The sequence below is a fragment of the Nuphar pumila genome, chromosome 7, assembly GCF_984573655.1.
Source record: "Nuphar pumila chromosome 7, dmNupPumi1.hap1.1, whole genome shotgun sequence".
Lineage (NCBI taxonomy): Eukaryota > Viridiplantae > Streptophyta > Magnoliopsida > Nymphaeales > Nymphaeaceae > Nuphar > Nuphar pumila.
The window spans coordinates 28677782-28685850 of NC_143255.1; positions in this window are offsets into that span (position 1 = coordinate 28677782).

Genomic DNA, 8069 nt, shown 5'->3' on the forward strand with positions numbered 1-8069 from the left:
CCACTAGGCATCTGAGGCTACGAAAAACACCAAAAGTAGGGTGTCAGAATCCAACGAATCCTGTGTACATGTGATAAATGGATTTTTTTAAAGTCGTCTTAAATCCTCAACACATAATAAAATTTATTATTTTTATTTATAAATTTTTTTTTAGAACACATGACCCAACCAGTACCACTTGTTTTCTATATTGCAGATCCTCCCAGCCAACAGGATTTGGCTGGGCTTTATCAGCCCACTAGCTAAGTGAAAGAAACAAAACAAAACTCTTTTATTTACTTACTATATTTTTTTTGTTTACCTACCTGCCCACCAGATTTGAAATCCCTAAAAGTCGATATGCACAAGAATATAGTTCAAGCTATAAGGTTTGGTGCTAAACCTAAAAATAACACTACCAGCAACCCAGTTTGAATAAGCTAAACAAAACTCTGTTTATGTTAATAAAACCCACATAGAACGACTTTTAACAGACAATATAAATGATACTCAAACACCTATTGATTCAACCATTATTTTCAACAAAAAAAAAGAAAAAAGGGTTACGTGTGTGCACACAATACCCACCATAAACAAACACATATTCCAATGGACTGAATCATTATCAACAACCATCAAATTACTTGTATTTGAACTATGGTTCATTTCTAGTTTGATTTTCAACAAGAATTTTGCTAAACCACCACCATCGTACAGGTGTACATTTAAAACTAAAACAAGAAAAGACCAAGTGTAGTCCATATTTTGCCGTGCACTTGTGATTGTCTAGTTGAACATTGCATAGTACTTGATCCAGTGCTAGGCTAGGGTTCGGTTCAGGCCCAGCTGGATCTGATCTGAATAGACCTAGCACGACCTGGCAGAGGTCAGCCAGGTCCAGCCGCAGGCTGGTCGGGGCCCGACATGGCTTGGCATGCCCAGTTGAGCCCCTCGGTTGGGCTACTAGGTGCCCAGCCAGCACCCCTGTTGGGCCTGGTGCAGCCCGACCAGACCCAGCCACGCCTGGCAGGGCCTGGCACGTCAGGCCAGCTTCGGATGGTCTGACTGTCGGCCCACCAGAGGACTAAAATATACTTATATATATATATTTTTTGAAAAGCCTGCATATATATATACAGTCTCATTAAAATAGTCTATGTATGTGAAATTTCCTGTTTCATGTATATTTTATTGTGCATCACTATAAACGTTTATGCATACGTGGACCGATTCATTGTTCACGCATGTATATATATGTTCTTATGCACAATCAAGACACATGCATAATCAAAACTTCTCAAAATGACATGTGTGCATGAACAAAATAACAACATCCAATTGTCCTTCAGTGAGATATTCACGAAGAACCAATTTTATCATGAACAAAACACATAATGGACTGTATTTACCGTAACATGAAATTCTGTTTTGGTGTAAATATGTCATGCACAGAAATTTCTTTGTTGCTAGGTGTGTAAAATAAAAAATACCTCCATGAAACAAGATTTACAAAACCTCATCCATGTATTTTAGAGTAAATAACTAGATTTACTCTTTTCCCATGGATTTTTCTTAAAAACATCACATGGAAATCCAATCCATGTTCTTTTTTCTCGTTTGAAACAAGAGAGAAGCCCATACCATAAGAAGAAAGCGATGATAGATATTGACAAACGTGGATGGAATGGCTAGAAAAGATCAAATATCCTTCTCTTCTTCCCCCTTTTACCTCTCTTTTCCTCACTATCTCTCTCCTCCTTTTTCCCTTCTTTTTCTCTTTTCTCTCTCTTTTTTGAAGTCTTTTTTATAGGCCCCATAAAGGAGGTCGCCCCTCCTTCTCCAGTCCCTTCTAAAATGGGCTGGAGAGAGAGTTTTCCTTTATTAAGACTCTCTCTCACTTTTGTTTCCACTTTTTTTAAAACTCTCCAAGTTTGACTTTTCAAAACTTGGTTTAAAAAGGAACTCTAAGTCTCTCAACCATCCTAGATGTTTCTAGAGATGGTTAAGGGCTCTTGCAAGAGTCCTAAACAAACATAAAAATACAATTTCAGAATTACATTAAATTAATTAATTAATTAATATTAAATTACAAATAAATTTATGGAAGTTTCTAAAAATTATCAAATAATGTGGGAGGCTTCTTAACATAATTAAACTCTAATTTAAAGGTTTTAGATGAATTTAAACTTGGAAAAATCGTTGGGCATGGATTTAGATCTAGATCCGGATTCAAGATCTAAATCCATCTCCGAAATCTAAATGGATTTTGAACTAGATCAAACCCAGATTAATATGGGTCTTGGATAGGGTCCAAATTCATATTAATTTGGATCAAATCCCTTAGATCCGGTCTGATCTAAATCTGGATCTAACCCGTCAAACTACTCAATTTAAAAAAAAACATAAATTTTGGCTCAACTGTAGCCCGAATCAAGAAAAATAAAATATCATTGCGCTCAAAATTTTAAGACGCATTTAACGACATATTACACGAATATCAAATTCTGAATTTCGCCCAAAAATAACTTGATTTTTGCTCAAATTTAAAGGTAAAAAATAAAACTTTTTCTCACATTTTGATTGGCTCCGTTAGACCTAGTTGATGAGACCTGGGTCAAACCCACACTAAAAAACATCAATCTAAAATCGAGGTTCAAACGATTTTTCTTCCAGACTTAGCCAAATATTCGAAAAAATCTCAAAATGGCTAAGTGTGAAAATACTTGATATTACATCCCTACCCCCTTAAAAGAATTTCGTCCTCAAAATTAGAAATACCGAACAAATGTAGGTAGCACCAGAATCAAATATCACATGAGCCAAATAATCAACAACTAAGACGATACCTTCGATCAGATCAGCCTGATCATGCTGCTTGGTAGCCGTAACAGCATAAACTCTCCCGTTGGTCCTTCGCTAACCTTGCTGCGGTTGATGCCTCTGCGACTGTTGCTGTTGTGGCTGTTGCTGCTGTCCTCCTTGAGCCATTGGCTGGTTCAGACAATAAAGAGCGACATGCTCAGGCTGCTGGCATCGGTAGCAACCCCCCTTGAACATCAGACAAAAACCCTAAGGATGACTTTCGTTACACCTGTGACACATCGATTGGGCCTTCCTTTGTTGCTGCCTCTGCTAAGGTCATCCTTATTGTGCACCCTGCTGACCTCCTCTTGGGTCCGTTGCCTCTTGCCTCCCTGCTCCTTCTCACCTGCGGGTGGGTTCTTCCTCGTACTACCAGCCAAACTAGCTCTATTGTTGCCCTTCTTCTGCGAGTTGCCTCTGAATCTTTCCTATTCCTTGTTCAGAACCGCCACAGTCTCAATCGCCTCCGCCAGTGTAGTGGGTCGACCTCCCAACACCCATACTAGGAGGTCGTTCTTCAGCCTGCATACATATTTCATCGCCCTCACCTTCTCATTCTTGAAGAGGTTTGGGCAGTACCTCTCGAGACTCTAAAATCTACTGGTGTAGTCCACCAAACTCATGTTCCCCTGAGTCAAGTCAAGGAACCTCTGCTGCATCTGCTCCTTGGCGTAAGAGAGAAAATAAGCATCCAAAAACTCCTCTCTGAACACCTCTCAGGGAATCACGTCCATGTCGGCGAACTTCAGCCTTTACAGGGTGTCCCACCACTTCTTGGCATCGCCCTTCAGACGGTACGTGCCAAATGTAGTCTTCCTATCCTCGAGGACTGGTAGGATGTCAAACTTCTGCTCAGTCTCCTCGACCCATCTCTCGCCTGCCTCTGAGTCGACCTTTCTTAAAAAGGTTGGCAGATCCAACTTCAGGAATCGCTCGTAAGAATCCCCATCGGGGTTCAGAATCACCTCAAAGGGATGGATGCAGGTAGCTGTATACACCACCTGTGCAATGTGTGCCACTTGCACTGCCTGAGATGTCTACACCGCCTGCGTTGTCATGGTCTCAGTCAGAGTATGCAGAGCATTCATCATGAAATCCATCTGCTCCTGCCAGTTTGCGGGAGCACCAGAAGAAGACAAAGCACATGTACGATAATATGCCTATCACCACCATTTAAAAGTTAACCCAGATCGATCCTACCCCCTTAGGATTGGTTCTGTATATTTATGATAAATACAATTATTACACGCACCTCAACATTTCTTAATTCATATCACAAGATCAAGAATTAAATCATGAATACATAAGAAATTCGCATACTTTCATAAAAGTACCTCATAGCCTTACCAATGAAGGAGACTGCTCTCGAGTACGAGACACAATTTGCTGGCATTCTTGGACATGGCTCACTTTCCAAAAGAAAAATTTTGGTACAAAAGATGATAGAATATAAGATTTTATGGTGTGCTTTAATACCAAACCTGTAACGACCCCAACTTGTACCCCTTAGAAAGTGCAATTTTTTTTTTAAACAAGTGCGAAAACAATCCCAAAGACCCAAGGCCTTTACAGTTAAACACAACAACCACCACAAGGGAAACAAGATTTACAAAACCTCATCCATGTATTTTAGAGTAAATAACTAGATTTACTCTTTTCCCATGGATTTTTCTCAAAAACATCACATGGAAATCCAATCCATGTTCTTTTTCTCATTTGAAACAAGAGAGAAGCCTATACCATAAGAAAAAAGCGATGGTAGATATTAAAAAACGTGGATGGAATGGCGAGAAAAAATCAAATATCCTTCTCTTCTCCCCCCTTTTACCTCTCTTTTCCTCACTATCTCTCTCCTCCTTTTTATCCTTCTCTTTCTCTTTTCTCTCTCTTTTTTGAAGTCTTTTTTATAGGCCCTATAGGGGAGGTCACCCCTCCTTCTCTAGCCCTTTCTAAAATGGGTTGGAGAGAGAGTCTTCCTTTATTAAGACTCTCTCTCACTTTTGTTTCCAATTTTTTAAAAACTCTCCAAGTTTGACTTTTCAAAACTTGGTTTAAAAAGAAACTCTAAGTCTCTCAACCTTCCTAGATGTTTCTAGAGATGGTTAAGGGCTCTTGCAAGAGTCCTAAATAAACATAAAATACAATTTCAGAATTACATTAAATTAATTAATTAATTAATTAATTAATTAATTAATTAATATTAAATTACAAATAAATTTATGGAAGTTTCCAAAAATTACCAAAACAATGTGGGAGACTTGTTAACATAATTAAACTCCAATTTAAAGGTTTTAGATGAATTTAAACTTGGAAAAATCATTGGGCAAAGATTTGGATCTAGATTCAGATCCAAGATGTAAATCTATCTTCGAAATCCAAATGGATTTTGAACTGGATCAAACCCAGATTAATATGGGTCTTAGATAGGGTCTGAATTCATATTAATTTGGATCAAATCCCTCAGATTTGGTTTGATCCAAATTTGGATCCAACCCAACAAACTGCTCAATTTTTTTAGAAAAATGCGATTTTTGGCTCAACCGTAGCTCGAATCTAGAAAAATAAAAATCATTGTGCTCAAAATTCCGAGATGCATCCAACGATATATTACACGAATATCAAATTCTGAATTTTGCTCGAAAATAACCCAAATTTCGCTTGAATTTAAAGGTAAAAAATAAAACTTTTTCTCACATTTCGATTAGCTCGGTTAGACCTAGTTGATTAGACCTGGGTCAAACCCAGACTCAAAAACATCAATCTAAAATTGAGGTTCAAACATTTTTTCTACCAGACTTTGCCAAATATTTGAAAAAATCTCAAAATTACTAAGTGTGAAAATACAGGATCTTACACTTACAATGAGAGGGTAAGCGATACTCTAGGCTCTATGTCACTAAGATTGTTCTCATCAAATTTGATAGAAAAAGATATAATATGTGGGTCGTGGCGATCAAGAGAATACTTAGGAGAAAAGATACGTGACAATTTGTTGATGGTTCCACATTGAAACTTCAATCAATTCTCACAAAAATAGTTGTTGGAGAAGATGATTTTTAAGGAAGAGAGCCTTAAGGGAATTGATAGAAGAACAATTATGGTTGAATATAAAAACCTTTAAAGATTGGAAAGTGGGCCATACCACAGTCCTCTCCCTCTTCATGGGTAGTATGCATGAGGAGCCTTTCTCCGACATACTTGAATTTGATAGAGCCGATAAGGCTTGATAATATATTAGACAAACATATACCAAAAAATATGTGGCTTACAAGTGAGATCTCAAGGATAAAATACATAGTTGCAAGCAAGGTGATAAAACCGAGAGTGAATACTATAGTACCCTCAAAAGGATTTGAGATCAACTTGCCAAACTTGAGCCTATATGGGAAACTCCTAATGATGCTCAAGAATGGAAGAAATACAAACATAAAAAAAATTTGTTCCAATTCTTTAGAGATCTTAGACCCAAATTTGAACAAGTTTGACTCAATATTATTCATAGAAAAAACCCTCTTCCCTTATATGAAGTTTTGGCTAAAGTATATATATATATATATATATATATATGAAAGAGACAAGATTAAAATATATGTCTGATTCTAAGGAGACTAAGGATAATGTGTTGGTTTTCTCAAGACTGGGTGCCAATACCAATGCTTACAAACCACCATATTTTTCAAAACCTTATTATGGAAGGCCTAGATATGATGACAACAAGAAAATGAGTATATTAACATGTTATAATTATGGAAAATCGGGTCATATTAAGCCCTATTGTCCCAAATCCAAAGGAAGAGAAGAAAAAAAGTTGACATTTGTGGGAGTGTCTCAAAAAAAAAATCAATGAAGATTCAAAATCCATTGGAATCATGCCTCTCAAATCATGGAAGCCCTTCATCCACTATTGAAGAACTCTTCCTCTCTTTTCGGAGTTGTGGTCTCTATATCTTCATCTCCCAGTTAGGTCTCTTGGCTTTTGGATTCTGGAGACTCATTTCATATGACTTCACAGTCTTCTTTGCTTTTCGAATGTTGCACTAATTCTACGCAAAGTAATATTTTTATTGTCGATGAGTCCTCTCTTAACATAAAAAATATTAAATTTTTTAAAAGTTTTTCAAAATTTTTCATTTCAAAAGTTAGACTTATCCCAAAACTAAATGTAAACCTTCTTTTCGTTTCACAAATCATTGACCATGGGTGTAATGTCACCTTCTTATCTAAAAAGTCTTTTGTATAAGATCTCTAGTTCGAGAAGCAGATTAGGAAACAACATAGAGAAGGGGACCTTTACTACATGGATCATTTTCTTCTTCTGAAAAGCAATTTTTGTTATAATGTTCAAAATGTGGACTTAGTTTTGTAGCATCAAAGACGGGGACATCCCATTTTATCAAAATTATCTTTTGTACCTTATTTAAACAAATTTTGTAATGAAAAATTTTATTGTGAGGATTGTGTCTTTGAAAAAATGAAAGCTCTTTTATTTTCAAAGATGACCTTCTTTTCTAAACATTTTGAATTAGTGCACTCGGATGTATGAGAACCTTCTTCTATCTTATCTAAAGGTGGTTTTTCTTATTATATGATATTTATTGATGACTATATAAGATTTTCATGGATATACTTTCTTAGGCATAAGTATTATAACGCCCCAAAATTATATCAGAATTTTTAAGAATGTTTTTTAAACCAACACAATAGAATAAATTCTTTTTTAAATTTGATGCAACTTTGGGCAGGTTACAATAACTCAACTCCACATACACAAAATCTAAGCATTAACTTTCAAATTTAATATCATTTCATACTTAAATAATTCAAAGTTTGCATTTCAATAATCAAAAGACAAAGTAATCAAAAAATGATGCTAGATTCCCCAAGAAAAAAGAACATGATAATCCGCTTGACGCCGTTGAGCAATCCTTCATCACCACAACCAAAATGCTACATGTAAAATATTGAAGTAGGGGCATCAAATCACAACCGCAGAAGGTTGCACCAACCACTTAAACACAAATATCACTCAAAGCAAGAAATATGCATTGACACAATTGCATATATCAATTAAAACATGCACCACAACATATAATTAGTTATCATTATTACACCCACTCATGCTTGCAGTCAAATTCAGAGATAATGCATTGATAAAGTAGGAAAATAACATAAAATTGCAAAAAACTATTTCTTATTCTATAAGTGATTTCAACTCATTATTATTGTTA